Below are 18,339 nucleotides of genomic sequence, written 5' to 3' on the forward strand. Positions count from 1 at the left end.
TGGGACTGTGCCAAGAGAATCTCGTGGGATGAACCAAGTAAACAAAATTAGCTGGTGGCACTAGTGGCAGAATGCGACTCGCTCTCTCCCAGTCACACTAATGTGGAGAGATTCATGCCTAGGCTGACGGAGTTCTTCCCCCTGAGAGAGCGCTCCCGCCCTCGCATACAGGCCCAAAACACGGCTTCCGCCATTCCGACAAGGCCTAGGAAAGCCAGTGATGTAGGCGGCAATGTTCAGACATGCTGAAAGGACTCCCTGGCCTAATTCGGTCCTATTTGGAAACCACCACGCTGCAGACCACAGTTTCTGTAGCACTCAGCAGTCATAGATAGAGGGGTGGGCGTGCGATGAAGTTCGCCCAAAAAAAGGCTTCCTCTTAACTGCGCATTGTTAAATCACATGATTTTAATCCCAGCAAATGTTGAGGCTCAAGTTTACTGTTTTGCAACGCTGGGCAGCTGAAGTGCTTTTGAGAAAAGTTGCCATCCTGTGGGAATCCAGATTCAGACACCATCAGACGTTTGTGCACAAAACCGGATTTTCGGTTTGTGCTAATCACTCATACAACTAATTGGTGTTGTGAGGGGGTGACACCATGAGGTTACCCGCACTGAATGGCGCTTCTTCCACTTCTATGCAATAAATCGTTTTACCCATGCTCATCAATAAGCTGCTCCCGCTTCTGTGGATACCAAATAGGAGGCATCCCCCTCGACACCCCCCCCACCCCCTCAAGATTGTTTTGTTGTGCTAATGAGTTGAAGGGTGAACGTTTTCTTTTGCCTTTAAAAAAGACATTTGCTTCTTGTGGGTGTACTGTCCTCTCGCAACTGCATTGTAATTTACCATCAGTTGTAATGCTAACCCAGTTTCCATTTATATTGATTTTTGTCTAGTTACTGGGAATGTGGGCTGGAGTAAAGGTACAGAAGTTACTTGCATATGGCACTTTGACTGAAGTGTGTATCACCTGGCAACACTTGTATTCGTTTCCCAAAATTACATTACATTTCATTTTATCAGTCTCAAATGTGCCAAAATTATATTTATAATGCGACAGACGTGTCACTAAAAACAGCACCAATCAACATTATATGAATGACCTATTATGTTATGTTTTATGCAAATGTTAAAAATACCTTTGGTAACATATAAAAAACACATGCCTGAAGCAATTTTCCTGTATTTCCAGAGTTACATAAGTAGTCAGGCTGCACCCATATATACCGACTCGGGAGCCAAGTGAGGACAGTATTTTCACAATGGTTACCCTGGACAGACCTGTAAGATGCTGGGGTAGGATTCAGAAGATGTCATCTTGTAACTGTGAAGGAAAGAGGATGGTGTGGAGAGGTGAACAAGCCATGAAAGCTACAGTGATTAGCACATTTTAAGGCTGCGAGTGGGTGGGAGTGGGAGGTGGGGGGGGGGGGGGTTAGTCAGGAGATATACACAAGGCCTGTGTTGTAACTCAAAATGATGGCAGAAGAAGGACCCCCTCCGTGGGTGCTGCACAGATGAATACATCTCCTCGAGGTAGTCCATCATGGATACATTGGGTAAGTCATGTGGGGGTGACACCATGAGTTACCCGCACTGGGTGACACCAACCCTAGTGACGCCACTGCACATCGCATTCATTCGTAACCCATATTTTTGCAGCTGGAGGGGGGAGTCATACATCTGGTGTAAGTAATTAAAATGTATAATCCTCGGGTTACAATTGGACGTTAGTTTACTTTCTATGGCACAACAGAATTCGTAATCCACGGAAGTCAGCGGGTTTTCCTAAAACAACATTTAATTTTTCCAATGCAAAGTTCGTGGCCTCAGTGCTCGCGCTGCGAGGTATTATATAGTTTAGCAATTCACCTTTTGCAGTCTGCACAAGTGAGGACAATCTGCAAAGACCCCAGGGTTGCTGGTTCCTGTGGAAAGGAAGGGTAAAGAGCTCTCGGGCCGACCACAAGTGGTGGTATATGAACCCTAAAAGGGGGGTATAATGTGCAGTACCCAGAAAGTATTACAGTGTAATAAATGTCCCCTCCGCGAACCCGTCACCCAGTGTTTTCAGATCTGCTCTATTTAATATGGTCAGTGCTTTAGGTTCTTGTGTGACCGATGAAGCTGGGTGATGCAATAATGGCATTGCTGGTGCATACATCGGAGTTTATTTGCACTCGCTGAAAGAGAGTGCCAAGCTGTCATTGTGCTGCAGATCAAGTTTATTTCTCTGGATGTGGAGTTCGTGATCATGTGATGTAATACGGCTCTCAGGGGTATATGATAGGCTGCCTCATTTTCATTCGCTGTATGCGGTGTATAATGCTGTGGATGATACGAATAATGTGCAAAGTGCGCTTGTGCACATAAATAATACAGATACAGGTCTGGTGCGCCGAATCTCCCCTGCAAATAGGGTCTCCTAAGTATTTGCCATCGGATCCTGGGTTGCTCCCCGGCCCAGGCAAGGGTTATCATATAGGAGTTAAGCTTTTTGAAAGAGGTCTGAGTCAGAGGAATAGGCCTATTTATTAAAGAAATATAAGAACTTGGGTAACACAATCTTTTTCATAATGGCCAATCTATCAGCGAGGATAGGGGGAGACGCACCCATCTGGACACCTGGTCCTCTAGTTTTGAGATGGCTGTGCCGTAATTTTGACAGATAACCACTTCAAGATTGTTATTTACTCATAACCCAGGGATCCAAATGTCTCCATTCATCTCCTTAATTTAAATAAGAAAATAGAGGAATAAATGCATTTGTACATCTTTATAAATACCATATAGCTGTTTTAACAGGAGCTTTTTACATGTGTGGAAATACCTGAATAAAACCCCTCTTCCGTGTATATAAGTAAGTGACTGCATATGCAGGAGTAGTATACAATCTATGAAAAATAAGAAAGAGAACAGGTTTAAATAAGGGCAGGATATCTAAAAAACCATAACTCTTATTATATGTGGGTCATTGTATGTGTACCTCAGGGTGTATGTAGTAAGAGACAAAGAAAGACTCAATAGTAGGCTAGAACAGCCGCATAAAATATCCAGAGTAATGGACATTACATCACCATCACCACCGCCGCCACCACCTCTTGAATGTATTTCTGGAAAAAGAATAAGGTCAAAAACAGAAAATAGCACACAAAAATACTGTAGAGCCTTATAAAGTCTAAATACTTATTTCTTACAACGTCAGAAATAAGGAACTAATATTTCTTGATGAATTGTCTATTTCAGTCACCACTGTGAAACAAAGCAGAGTCTGGCACGCAAATGAGCATATCAGATAAGTATTTCATATACGATCGACATCATTACATTGGCGCAGCACGCGTTAGCACCGTTTGTAAACGTTAAGTCTTTAAATTATTTTTTCTTGTAATGTTTTGCAGGAGATCCTGTGAGCAGAGGTGTAGCAGGTTGCAGGAATCGGAGGACGCTGTGAACCAATGAGAGCTGACGGACAGCAACACTGCCGAAGGCGTCTGACACGACATGTATGTGACTCGGAAGGTAAGTGATCTAATGGCAGAAGATTGCAGACACAAAAGCTAGAACGCTAAGCAATCTTTTGCCATAGGAGTAGGGCTTTTAAACATGACGTTCTCCATCCCTGCCTCATCCGAAACCAGGAGTGCAGCAGGAACAACAGTACACCCCAAACAAGAACCCCCAATTGGCTTAGGCTTGTGAAGGAACTCTCTGTGAAAAAGCGGTCGCAGACGAGGGGCACTTATGTGGCCAGCAGACTCCCCTGTAAGATCTTCAGGCACATACCCGTTCCAATGCACTAGGTATTGGAGCCTCCACCAAATCCTCCAAGAGTCCAAAATAGCTTGAACCTCAAATTCAGGTTCATTGCCCAGCAACACAGGCAAAGGCTTGGCAAGTCACCAAGTACCAGCAGCAACAGGACAGGACAGGATGTATCTTCAGCAAAGGAGTTAACTCTAATTTCATGGTAACAGGATTGATAATCTTAATAATCTTGTATGGGCCAATAAAATTAGATTTGAATGCCCGTGTGCCTTTCACTGCAGTATTGTGTGTGGACAACTATACCATATCACCAATCAATTAGACAGGAATGGGGCGACATTGGAGATCTGCATTCCTCTTGTACACAGTGTTCGCTTTGTCTAAATTGATTTGTGCAGTCTTTTGTACCTCATTTATGTGATCAACTTAAGTCTTGTGCTGCAGGAATGGGAGAGGTGAATAAAGGGTGCAGAAGCAAAAGGAGAGGATGAAAGCCATAGTTTAAATAGAAAGGAGAAAAAGTAGTAGAGGAGTCCATACCATTATTGAAGGAGAATTCTGCAGCCCATAAATATGTGTCCCAGTCAGAAAAAGAGCGCAATAACTGACATCAAAAATATTGTTGAAAGCATTTGTTCACCCTCTTAGTTTGGCCATCTGTCTGGGGATGATAACTAGAAGGTAGACTGATATAAAACTGCAATATGGCACTCAACCCTTTGCAAAAATTAGAAACAAATTGGGGACCCCAGTCTGAAATGACAACAGATGGGAGACCATGAAGACGCACAATGTGCTGCAAAAACACTGTGGACAATTCTTTCGATGTCAGTATTGCTTTCATGGGCATACAATTGGATATCTTGATTAACATATCAACTATCACCCAAATTACGGTAAAGCCCTGTTCAGTCTTAGGCAGTTCTACAATAAAGTACATGGAAATGGAATGCCATGGAGCAGGAGGACTGGGCATAGAAGTTAACAAGCCAGCATGTGAATTTGTACTTTGTGCACATGTAGCGCATCTTTGTACATTTTGTTTAGCATCAGTAGAAAGTGTGGGCCACCAAAACTATCTTCAAGGAGATCTATGGTCTTTTTGTTCCCCCGATGACGAGGGAGAAGGACACCATTCTAAAGCCTGTTGTTGCAGAGGTATTAGGGGGGATAAACAAACCACCCTGTATGCATAGCAAATATTATATTTCCTGTCCGTTATATGCCTTCACAAGGTTCCCACACCTCTTTGGATTGCTGAGTTTTCAGGACTTCTTGAATGAACTGTTCTTCAGAATACAAAGCCCCTAAAATAAGTTTCATGGCAGTTGTGGGTGTATGTTCAGTGAAATCGTCTAGAGCTGCGTATCCCAAACGTGAGAGGGCATCAGCCTTTCCATGTCTCCTGCCTGCTGAAACTGGATTAAAAGTCGAAATCACTAAAGTATTGAGTCCAGCGCAGTTGCCTCAAGGACAAAGCATGGGCTGACTTCAGGAACTGCAGATTCCTATGATCTGTGTGTAAGGCTCCCAATAAATACTGATGCCATTCCTCAAAGGTCTTTTTTATAGAAGGCTGCTCCCTGTCTCCCACTGAATAATTCTGTTCTATGGGGCTTACTTTATGTGAGTAAAACTGAATAGGGTGCAAACAACCAGAATCCTTGTTTTTTTGGGATAGCACTCCCCTATCGCTTCTTGTGATGCGTCTGCTTTGACAATATAGGGTTAAGGAGGGGTCTCGGTGTTTCAAAACAGTAGCAGAGATAAAAGCCTACTTTAGGTTCTGAAAAGCCTCTTCTGCGGACCAGTGAAGATTTACTCCCTTATGCAGAAGCTTAGTAATGGGTGAAGCCAAAGCAGAAAAATCATCAATAAAGTGCCTTTAACAATTGGCAAATCCTAAGAAGCTCTGTGCTTCTTTAACTGAATTGGGTGAGTTCCATCGGGTAATAGCTGAAACCTTTTGAGGGTCCATGCTTACTCCTTCTGTGGATAACACAAAATCCAAAAAGCTAACTGATTTGAATTTGCATTTGTCCAATTTCACATAGAACTTATTGTTTTTTAGCTTCTCTAGTAAAGCCCTGACATGTTTTGGGTGTTCTACAGAAGAATAGATTAACCACACAAGCAGATAGGGGACGTTGTGTGGCTCTGTGTCGATTCCACTCTGCCCTGGAACTGACAACTGTAGGCGCCACCCAAACACCCTGACAACCAAGTTACTTACCTTCGGTAACACCTTATCTGGTAAAGACTCTATCTAGCTGCAGATTCCTTACCTTAGAATTCTCTTTAGGTATCAACTGGATCTGGGAATTCTTGATCGGTATCCTGCATGCCGGTAGGCAACTTTGTTCAGCTCTGCATCAGCAGCATCAATGTCTGTAATGTGTGGGGTGCCTATATATACCCTATCCCAGCGCGTTGACATATGTTTCTTTTCACAACCTTTCCATGCCAGAAGTGCAGAGACACAAAGGATGCTGATGAAATGGTGTACAGCACTACGTGTCTCATAAGGGTGACCCTATCCAAAAATCACTCAGAGCAGGGAGTATGGGAGTATGGGAGGGTCAGTAAAGAATCTGCAGCTGTATAGAGTCTCTACCAGATGAGGAATTACTGAAGGTAAGTAACTTTTCTAGTTGCAGGTTCCTTAACTTAGAATAAATACCCAAGCAGTATCTCCCCACAGGTGGTTCTGCAAACAGATTAAACCAAAAAGTCCTACAGGACGGTTGAAGTGCCCGTCACGATGGACCGAAATGTCCAGGCAGTAATGTTTGGTGAACGTGTGCAATGACAACCACGTTGCAGCCTAACAGATGTCCAGGACAGGGATCCATGAGCTAACGTAGTGATAGCAGCCTAGGCTGTGGTGTAATGTGCACGCAAGACCTCAGGGGGGTTTCTTCTCGCCAACGAGTACCAACTTTTTATGCGGAGCACTATCCATCATATGGTCTGTTTCTGCATGGCTTTTTCCTTCTTTGACCTCACATAGCCAAGTAACAGTCGATCATCAACCCAGAATTCTCAAGTATGATCAATGAAGAACAACTCACTTTTTCAGTCTAGTCACCGGAGTCTCTACTCTTCTTTAGAAGGGCGAGACAGAGCAAAGAAGGTAGGCCAGGTGATATTTTCGCCTACATGTAAAAGTGTCCACACCTTAAGAAGAAGGAGGCACGGCTTATCAGAACTAGTTTGTCTGGATATAACGTAAAGTAGGGAAGGTGCTCAGGAAGTGATTGAAGTATGCTGACCCTCTTGGCCGATGTTATGGGCAACAGAAAAGCTGGTTTGATGGTGAATAAGTGGAGTGGACAGCTGTGCAGCAGCTCAAAGAGCGCTCATGAAAGAAATATTAAGACCAGGATGAGGTCCCATTTGGGCATAATAAATAGTTTAGGAAAAACAGGTGTTGCAGTCCCTTAAGAAAAAGAGTCACAACAGGTAACTTGAATAAAGAAGGATGTTCTGGCATCCATAAGAAAGCCAAAATGGATGACAAATAACCTTCAACAGTGCCCAGAGCTGAGCCCTGCTGTACCATAGAATCAATAATAAGATTTGGGATAAGGGTGCTGAAAGAGGTTCAATGCTTTTGGATGCACACCATGTCACAAATATGTCCCAATGCAAGGCATATACCATCCTTGTAAAGGGACGCCTAGCTGGCAGAATAACATCACAGACTTTGGGAGGAACGTTGAAAGTGATCAACTGTCGCCACTCAATCTCTACGCATGAAGGCAAAGGGTGTGCAGGTGTGGGTAAAAGACCCTGCTTGACTGCTGCGACAGAAGATTATTCCAAAGGGGCACCCAAACCAGAGGGCTGATGCTCAGGAACTCAGGATACCAAACTCTCTGTGACAAATCCGGAGCCACATGAACGTCCTAGGCCCAGTCGTTCCTGATCTTCTTGAGAACACTGGACAGTAGTAGTATCAATGGAAAGGTGTTCAGTAGGCCTGAACTCCACTCAAGACCAAAAGTGTCTCCAAGCGAGAGCCACCTTGGTAACTCTAGTGCTCAGAACTGCTGACATGGTATATTTTTCAGTGGCGGCAAACAGATCTAACCAAGGTCCGCCCCAGTCTAGGAAGAAACCTTGCACCACCTCCGGATGGAGACTCCCTTCGTGATCCACTAGGTATCGACGGCTGAATTAGTTTGCTCTAATGTTTCAGAGAGCCTGCCAGATGTTGAACAACCAGGGAAATGCCCTGACGTTCCAGCCATGTCCAGAGACGCAAGGCCTCTTGACAACCGGTCCACAACCTCACCCCACTCGATTTGTTGCAGTATTACATGGCGGTGGTGTTGTTCGTGAACACCTGAACTAGCCTAATCTTCATCGAAGGAAGATAAGATTTCAACACCAATCGAATCGCCTGCAGCACCATAAAACTGATAAAGAGCTGGGACTCCATCAGAAACCAGAGTCCCACGTCTCCACCTATCCCAGATCCCCTCCCCAACCCGCGAGTGATATATATGTCACTACAGTCAACTCTGGGTGGGGAAGGGAGGGGGCTCTGGCGCTGTCCCAATTGAGATTGGTCACTCACTGCTGCAGGTCTTTTGCAGTTCCCCTCTGAGATCTGGACCATGCTGGAGTGATTGTCCTGATGCTGCATCTACTGGGACTTCATGTCCCACTGCAGAGCCCGCATATGCCCACTGGCATGTGTTAACAGTAGGATGCATGAGGCCCAAAAGCCTCAGAGTCAGTCTCACCAAAATCCAGGATAGAGGCTGAAACATCAGAATCATAGCCTGAATATCCTGGACTCCCGTATGGGAGAACAGGCCCAAAACTGCATTGTATTTAGCACAGATCTGTCAAAAGGGAGTATCTGAGAGGGAGTCAAGTGTGACTACAGCATGTTTGAATAAAGTTTTACAAGCACTCTCATAAATTCACGTAGAGTTATGTTGTTAGTCACCAACCTCTTTTATACTTTTCCAAACAGTATTGTTTACTTTTCACTGCCTATCCCAACTCGTGTTTCGTCTATGCCACAGGGTATAGCAGTAGACTTTGTCAGGGCTAATAAAAAGTAATTCAAGGCTCTGGTTGTAATCATGGCCTCTCCAAGCATCTAATCACCTAATTCCTATTCATGCAGTCTGTTATATGAGAACATGGTATTAATTATAAAAAGTAGAAAAATGGAGTGGCCAGTCTCATGGAAGAAGGTTTCCCAAACGTATCTCACATGGAGTGTCACAGGTACTTGACTGGTGTAATTAATACCCTACGCTTGTAGGAAGGACTGCATTAGTAAGAATTGGGCAATTAGATACTTCAAGATCCCATGATTAAAAGCCGATCCTCAAATAATTTTATATCAGCCTTGACAAAGTCCACTGCTATATCCTGCGGCATAGCCAAAACACGTTTGGCAGAGGCAGCGAATTAGTACATAATACTGTTTGGAAAAGAATAAAAGAGGTTGATGACTAACAATGTAACTCTACCTGAATTTATTTGAGAGTGCTGGGGAAACCTTATTTGAAGATTTGGACCCATCCCAACAAGAAGAAGGATTCTCTTCCTTCCTGAGCACCCAACACCTTATTGTTGTATAGTGATTTTGAGCAACTGCAGACTTTACTAAGAACCAAGTGTGTGCGCCGTGACTCTCAGTCACCTCCATCTTCTGTTCTTGACTTCAGCATGTTAATAGTGAACGCCAGCGAGTGCAGGAGGTCCGCAGTATTCTGGAAATGGGAGAAGTCCGCCTGGGTTGAGCACACGTTCAACAGCAAATCGTCAAGGTAGGGGGAAGACTGAAACTCCTCACCTCTGCAGATGTGCTGCAATCTCCGCCATCACCTTGATGAACACCCGAGGGGCGCTAGTAACATCAAAGGGGAGCACAGCCAACTGAAAAGTGCTTGTGGCCCACCGTGAACCTCAGATAACACCTGTGGGTAGGAAGGATGGGGATGTTGAGGTATGCCTCCTGCAAGTCCAGTGCTACCATCCAGTCTCTAGAACAGACAGGACCTGAACTAACAGGAGCATTTTGAAATTCTCCTTCAGGAAAAAGTTGAGAGGGTGCAGTTCTAGAGTAGGGCAGCAGCCTTCATTCTTTTTGAACACCAGAAAGTAGCGGGAATAGCAACCATGACCTACCTCTGATGCTGGCACCCTCTCGATGGTCCCTTTGGCCAAAAGGGCTCACACTTCCTGATAGAGCAAGGATGAGTGAACGTAAGAAAGTGGCATGGGTGAGGTTTCCAGGAAGGGGATGGAGTAGCCCCTCTGGACGATTTCTAAAATCCACTTGTCTGATGTTATGGACTGCCAGTGGGGCAGGTAATGGCAAATTCTACTTCCCACTGGGTACCTGTGGTGTATTGAGGGCAAACAAAAGGGACCTGGAGGATGCAGCTGCTGGGTGAGGTGGGGGGGGGGGGGGTAAGAGAGTAGTCAAACTGACCAGACCAGTGGCTGGTACACAGCCACGAAAAGGCTAGGAAGCTTGCTGGCCTTGGTGGCTGGGCGGTAAATGATGCGGTTTGTAGCTCCTACTGTAGCCACAGAATGGGGTAAAAGGCAGGATGGGTTTGGCTGGGGCTTTGAATAGGCACAAAGAGCTGGCCATGACAAGGCTGTTAGAGGTGATACCCAACAAAGTGCATGTCCATGAAGGGAGCCCAGACCATGGGCACCGCTTGCGCAACTGAATCCCACACAATGTGGGTGTATCGGCCCAAAAGATATGCAGTGTTAGGCTGGTGGAAGAGAACTTCCTCATGCCAAAGTTGCTCAGCCTTTTGGATTCCCTAGCTGCTGGAGTGGTAGGGAATGCGCCTAGTTTATCTCAAGAGGTGGAGGTTTGGACCACCAAGGTGGGATGCTGGGTGTGGAAATGGGGTCCTCAGGAGCAGGGTGATGGCAAGAAATCATCCAGTGCACAGGAGACCCTGTGCAGGGCTTTGACCAGGGCCCAAGCAGGACATCTGTGGAAGTTTCATTGAATGGGAGGAGAGGTTCAGGGGGTTGTGATTCCCAGCTGAAGACCTCTGTCAAGACCTTCATCTTGACTGCCACTGTGGGTATTGTATAGGTCCAGGACCTCAGCTGCCCACTGCACCACCATTGCAAAGGAGGCTCCCTCCTCCATAGCCACGGTAGGAGGAGAAAACAAGTCAGTCTCTGGTGGTGTGTCTAACCCACTGGCATCTGCCGGTTGATCATACCAGTTGTCCTCTGGTTCATTGAGGAGTGATAGAATGCATAAAGGTCCACAGCCCTCTCCCAATTGTCTCCCTCTCGAAGCCTATCTAAAGAAAAAGGCGTGGGCTCAGAGGGCATGGTACTGGAGTCAGCATCAGGCGATGCAGATCTGGCTCTGTATCAGAGTCGGGAAGGACTATGGGGGTTGGAGTTGCAAGTAACAACAGGCTTGGAGCAGGCTACATAGAAAGTAGAGGTCTCACAAGTGGAGTGGCTCTGGATCCATGGGACCTGAGTGTAGCCGAGGACTGACCTGCAGGAGGGAATCCAGGAGGCGCTGCAGAGGGGTCAGCCAGCCAAACATGAGGTGTATGGCATCAAATCTCGAGTTGGGCAGTGTCTTGCTCCAGCTCCGGGAAACTCTGGGGGTTGGTGAGGAGACCCAAGCACAGGCTCTGTGGAGGAACGTGAGTGGTGTTGCCGTTTCTGAGTACTTGGACTGGCCCGGTGAAGGAGAAGAACACTTTGACTTCTATCATTTGCGTAGTTACCCGACTACTTTGACAGGGATGACTATCAGGAGCAGCTCTGCAATTGGTCCCGGGACCCTCTGCGTGACTGGGATCGAAAGCGTCGCAGGGGCATACGATGTTGGATAGCAAAGAACTTCAGGGAATGTTCCCTCAGCACCTTTGGCTTCATGGCGCTCCAGTCCTCGGAGTCCTGATTCCGCTCCAAACATCACAAACAACCCAAGTGTGTGCTTGTCACACACATTTGCTTGTGACAGGCACAGCAGGTTTTGAAGCCCACTGGTTTCTTAGGAGTCATCCCTAGCACACAATGAAAAAAGAAATCTAAAAAAAAGCTCTACAAAACGTTTTTTTTTTTTTTAAATTCAGTCAAAAATTTACTGGGGTGTATCTCTCTCCAGATTTACGCTGACTGACATAGAAAGAAATCTCAGCAGGATGGGGGGGGGATCTGTAGTTAGATAAAATATCTACCAGAAACAGTAACTTTTTCTTGTGATGGAGACTTAACTGCAGCCTCCTCACCTTTAGAATTGATACGCAGATTGTGGGTCTGTGGAAGGACTCGGAACAAAAGGTCCTCTAGGACTGAATGGCTAAAATGTTCTACCCATGTTAGACTTGACATCTTTTTGCGTGGTTTCCCCTGTCTTTTTGCTTCTGGTCTCCTGTTAATGATTGTCTACTGGACTTCATTTTTGCAGGTGTTTGGACTCTGGGCACTTTACCACTGCCACAGTTCATGTGCTCTGTGTCTGAATTGTAATGGCATTTGGTTTCTCCATGATTGGCATATTTGATTTACTAGTAAGTCCCTAGTCATACTAGTTGTCCTCTGGTTCATTGAGGGGTGATCTATATGTGTCCAGGGTCTGTAAACCACAATCAGTGCTGCAGGCTACTAGTGGGCCTGCAACACTGATTGTGCCACCCACATGAGTATTTAAATGAGTCTCGGGCTGTGTGCGCAATATTTAACTGGCATGTCGACCTAGCATATACACTTACTTGCCAGGAACAAACCTTCCCTTTTACTGCATGGAAGGCACCCCAAGGTAGGCCTCAGGTGAATGGTGTGAATTTATGTATTAAGCAATTCCCCAATTCTGCGATAAAAAGCTTACTTTGAATCACTCTGAAGGCTAACCGAACCAGTTACAACAAATCCATGAAAACACCAAAACCTTCACACGGCACCCAGCAATATGCTTGTTGAGAATATGTCAAAATGTGTGCACGTGTTGAGGAGATAACAATTTTCACAATCAAAATACTTTGATACATTAAATACTACTTGTTGTTTTCAAATTAAAAAGAAACAAGCAAATCCAAATAATGGTTGATACGAAGAGAGATAATGCGGATAACAGCAGATACGTTAGATTCAGCAGAATAGAGGTACATATTTTTATTTGTTAATCTCCAAGATGCAAGTTGAAAATAATACACATTACTATAGCATAATTTCAAACCATTGGTTACAGATCACAGGCCTGCCCAAAATAAAGCTAATGGCTATCTGCGAATAAAAAGAAGAGTAGAAGAAATACATATCTAGTATATCCACCAATGAGGAGTTGAGGTACATTCCCAATTCTCGAAAGTTGTGAATACAATAGAACATAAATTGGAGGTGGTCACCAGCTAATCCTATGTATATATTATTTTTCCACAGAAAATGCCCAATTTATGTCCTGATGAGAACTCATTTTTATCAACTGTGATAATCACCTCTGGTTTCTTAATCTTGCAAGACTGGCAATGTTAGGTTAGTCACAAATGATCTTTATAAGGTCGTTTATGCACTGAACGACGTTGGTTCAAATCATGTTCACACTGTTATGAATGGATGTAACCACTCATTAATTTTATTTTATTGTCATAATTTATTTTTTCTATGTTGATTCATTGTTGATTTATTATTGTTTTGTACTTTTATTGAGCCCACCAGATCGTGGTAACACATCTGTTAATTCTTTTCCCCCAAAAAAGGTCTTCCTCAAATACAAGTTGTTTTACATAACATATTAAGACACAAGTGAATTTGTTAAAATGTGCAGAATTGATTGTAAAATACACACACAGATCAAGGTAATACATTGATTTGACTTGGTGTTTGGTAGTATAAGTGTTTTTGAATAATCACAGCCATTTATCACTGTTATGTATACAATTTGTAGATGCCCAGTTTGGCTGGTAGTATTAGGGCCCAACCCCTTTAGTATGCACCTTTGGAAAGTTGGCTTTTTCTTACTTTCACCATTTGGTGCCTCTGCCTGTCCCTAGAATACAATTCTGAGTTGGATGACACAGTTGGGCATTGTGAATTCACCATAGACAGTGACACACAAAGGGAGCTGAGGTGTGCCCTGTATATCCAGATGGACCATCACCAGGGTGATGGGTGTTCCTGAGCTACAGTGATGGGAGGAGTTGACTCTTGCACCTAAGTAGGCCTGTGCCTGTCCCCACTCAAAGAACTGCATACCCCCTGTAGTGTGTCTGGGGCCAGGTCCAGGAAGGGCAGAGTCTTGTCCATTACAAAGGCCTCTATTTGAAGTCTCCCTCCTTCAAAAGGCCAAAATGGGTATAAGTACTGGTCCTCCAATACCATAGCAGTAGAAACACTTCTGGACTGAGGACATTCTGCCAGGAAGAAGAGTTGTTGGACTGACAGGGGGGACTGCCACTTTGCTGCTTGCTTTGCTGCTTCTTGCCGGAGATTGAGAAGACTGGACTTTGCTCTCTGCATCCTGCTTTCTAAAGTTTCTCTAAGGACTTGAGTTGAGCTTGCCTCCTGTTGGAAGTCTCAGGGCCACCAAAGACTTCACATGCATCTTGCTACCAGCACCTGGGCTCTTCTGCTGTGAGTCCTGACCTGCCAAGTGGTGCTAACCCTAGTCCTGCACCATTGGAGGTGCTTCTGGTGCTGTAACCAAGAAATGTATGTATTGACTCGAAGAGTCATTGTGAAGTTGATGCATTGCCGCTGCCTGCACCAAAGCCATGGTCCTCACTTGCTGAGTGCGTAACACAACAACTGTGACTTACAACTCAAGCCCCGATGGTGCCACTGCGCCTCTAAGGTACGCAAGTCTCAAGCACCGCTTCACCGAAGTCAATGACGTACCGCTCCGACCCCATACATGTGGCTTGGTGGTTCGACATAGACGCACCGCGCTGTAACATCATCAATCATCGATACCACGTTGCCTTTAGGGTCAGAGGTCATACACCTGCAACCGACATCACCTACTCTTATATGAATATCCATATAAATTCATGTGTATGCACTTAAAAAGTTTTCATGCTTAGATAGATCACATTAACATGAGGCCTGGAGCTCAAAAGGGCTTCCTATCTGACCTTGACTGGACAAGCTTCAACAAGCTATTCTGTACCCCCTTAGAGGTCACCTTGCTTGTCCTGACTACATGATATTTCTTACTCTGGTTGTGCAAGTTGCTTACACAGTGCCGAGCCAGCCTTTTCTGGTCTGCCCATATCTGACTGTTTATAGTTTGCATGGTGCAGATATTGCACATCCATTTTAGCCATATTTGGCTTGGTGCCTTATTCTAGTTCTGCTGACATGGCATTACTCAATGTATATAACACCTAGAAACTAGTCACTCTGGGAAGAAGCAGTCTGAGAGCCCCTAAGGTGAGCATATCTGCTATGTCTGGTGAGTTTCATTCATTTGCGCCTGGGAGGGTGCAGTATTTCCCCATCAAAATGGTGTCAGAAGTGGGTTAATTGGAGGACTGTGATGTCACCAGTTGGTCACCAGTTGGTAAGTGAGATGTAAGCTAAATAACTAACTTGCTGCAAGTGACCTTTCAGTCTTTCAAATGGGTATTTAACACATAGTATTAATAAAAGGGGCATTGACTGGCATTTAAAATAGACAGGGGACTGCAGAAAATGTTTTTAAAAATATTCTCTGTATCAATACACACATTGATATGTGGCATACACTGCAGGAGAGCCTGGGTTAGAGAAGAATTTATGTGTACCTATACATATAAGAAGTAGTGAAGCAGGTGAGATAAGTAACTGAGGGACATATGTATGAAGCTGTTTTGCGATCGCAAACACTGTGAAAAGCAAAGAAATGGTGTTTGCGATCGCAAAACACAGCCATGCTATGTATGAGCAACATCCGCATCGCAAAATTGCTAATCGCTAAATTAGCAATTAGCAATTGTGCAAAAACTGGAATCTGAGAATAATTTTGCGAATTCGCAAAATCTCACACAACCTTTGCGAAAATCACTAACAAGGAATTTCTAAATTGCAAATTCGCAAAATGCTATGCATCAAAAAATCGTAAATTGCAAAAACCCGATATTCGCAAAATTGCTAATCCCAATTAACACCAAGTCTGAACAGGTGGTAACCAGGTGCAACATATTTAACTAGGCCCACAATGCCATAGTACGTTTCCACAATGGCTGGGCTGTATGTAATAGCCAGAAGGCTGCGACTCAGAGCTGCTGCACAGAGGAGGAGACGCCAGGAAAGGATCTTCAGAGCGCGCATTACCCTGTTCCAGCGGACTGAGGAGGATATCCACATTAACTACAGGCTTGATGAAGAGAGCATCCTGGACGTAATTGAGGACCTCAAACCCATACTTGAACACCCAACACGCATGACACACACCATCCCAAACCATGTACAGGTGCTATGCTCACTGCACCTCTTGGCATCAGGGAGCGTATGCTGTGCGGGACTTCATATTGACCCCATACCTAAATCCTGCCAACGCTAGGGAGCGGAGGTACATCAGTGCCCACACTGCCACACGCAGTACCATTGAGCGGACCTTTGGTATACTCAAGAGCCGTTTCCGCTGCCTGCATAAGAGTGGAGGAGCACTGCAATACACCTGTGACCTGCTGCAAGATTGTGGTTGCGTGTGCCATGCTGCATAACATCGCCACCAGGAAAGGCACCCCAATGGAGCTCACCGATTCAGAAACATCAGATGAGGAGTGGCCAGCTCCAGGATGCAGGCCAGCCGGTGTTATTGGTGCGGCAGCCGGGCGCCGGAGGCGAGATGACATAAGACAGAACTATTTCTAAGTGAGAAATAATGACACAATGCTATGTATTCATGCTACACTGTGTTTAATATCCTTGAGTTCAGGATTTATAAGATCACAGCCTGTGTAGCACACAATGTAGGTAGTAATGTCCCGCACATGTTGGACGCACAGTGCGAAAAAACAATTGTTCACAGTTGTCTGTGTGCAATGGGTTAATCCACCCATTGCCATTAGTTAGGCACCTCAACGGCGGCACTGACGTCGCATAGCTCCACGCCCTGAGTGCACATTGCCCTTTTCAGTGGCATCTGCAGCCCTGCCATGACGCACACTACAGCGCCTGTCCTGTGGGAGCGGCGGAGTGATGCTGCTCCTGCTTGATTGGGTGTCCTCCTCCAGTGAACTGAGGACTCCCGTTCCACCAGTAGCAGCTGTCCGCAGCTGGTCCACAGCACGTGACCTGGACTAGTCCCCTGGCCACGTCCTGACTGCAGTGTGCCACTTCACACTGCATGCTGATGCTGCGCCGTGACTGCACAGAGTTGGCTAAGGCCAGACGGTTTACAGCCCCTGTAAATAGGTCAAGGCGTGTGTGGAGGCACTGCCTCTCCCTGCGCCTAGCAGCACGGTCCACCCTCATCTCCGCACAGAGTGCCTCCAGGGCACCCGTCGTGCCCCTGAAGCCCACCCTAAGCTGTCTTTGAATAGCCCTTATGCTTCTCCCCTGCAGGCGCTGCACCTCAAGCATGTTCCCTTCAAGGCCGCTGAACACTGTCTCCTTTCCTGCCGCAGATGTACCTGGGAATGGACGTGCCCTGCGCCTGAATGGAATGGCTGGTATGGGACTTGGAAGTGCTTGAGTTCTGGGTTGTGGCTCAGACTGTCCCTGGACTTGGTTGGCTTCTTCATCTGTGTCACGGATTTCATCCTCCAGCGGTGGCAATGGAGCCACTGCAATGCACCGGGGGCGTTTTGGTGGGATGACTGGGTTGTCCTCCTCCTCCTCCTCCTCCTCCTCCTCCTCCACTTGCCCGAGCACTGCTGCGCTGTGGGACTCATCCTCCCCTCCGGGCCTCTGTCCCTGTGTTTCTTGTGGTGCTGTAGACGCAAATGCACACATTCATTTGCTGTCCTGCCTTGCATTGGTAATGCAATAAATTAAACTATTTTGTTTGTTACATGAAGCCCGACTGTCTGTATTTTGCTTTCACTGATACACACATACTGCTTGAGCCTAGCTGGGTTTCACTGCTCCACTGTTTGGTTCATGTGACTACATCTCCCTTAATGCATTGCTGTGGTTGCTTGTGTGCCTGCACTGGATTAACATTTATGATGTGTGCCTGGGTCTCTCCTAGGTGTGGGGGTGAAGTAGGTCGGTATCAGGGGTGTGATGGCATACTTCTTACCTTGTCTTGGTTCTGGTGGGTCGGAACGGTCAAGGTTGCCACGCCGCTCACACTCTCTGGTAGCAAAGTCCCCTCGACCATTTCCTCCAGTGGTGTGGAAGCAGTGGCAGTGGAAGTCCCTCCACTGGTCTGTTTTGCCTCCTGCAGCCTGGCAGCAACCCTTTCCTTCGAGCGCTGGCGCATATCATACCACCATTTGCGCAATTCTTTCACGCTGCCGTGGGTGACGCCAATGGAGTTCGCCTTCTCCTGTATCTCCGCCCATATTCTTTGGCGGGTCTCTGGCACTCTAAGAGATTTTTTTCCAAATAGAATCTCATGGCTCACCACCATCTCCTGGATGAGCAGCTCCTGCTCACTTTCAGAAAACT

The 18,339-nt window shown here is 45.8% G+C and overlaps 1 long non-coding RNA gene across 1 annotated transcript in view; it reads left to right on the top strand.

Moving 5' to 3' along the window:
• The window catches only part of LOC144773890 (uncharacterized), an 87,227-nt gene extending 69,662 nt beyond the window's left edge, over window positions 1-17,565 (top strand). Inside the window, exons 2-3 of the long non-coding RNA XR_013600071.1 lie at window positions 3,250-3,525; window positions 17,290-17,565. This is a non-coding gene — a long non-coding RNA (uncharacterized LOC144773890). The remainder of the gene's footprint in view (window positions 1-3,249; window positions 3,526-17,289) is intronic.
• The last annotated feature ends 774 nt before the right edge of the window (window positions 17,566-18,339 follow it).

The sequence above is a fragment of the Lissotriton helveticus genome, chromosome 1_1, assembly GCF_964261635.1.
Source record: "Lissotriton helveticus chromosome 1_1, aLisHel1.1, whole genome shotgun sequence".
NCBI classification, from domain to species: Eukaryota; Metazoa; Chordata; class Amphibia; order Caudata; family Salamandridae; genus Lissotriton; species Lissotriton helveticus.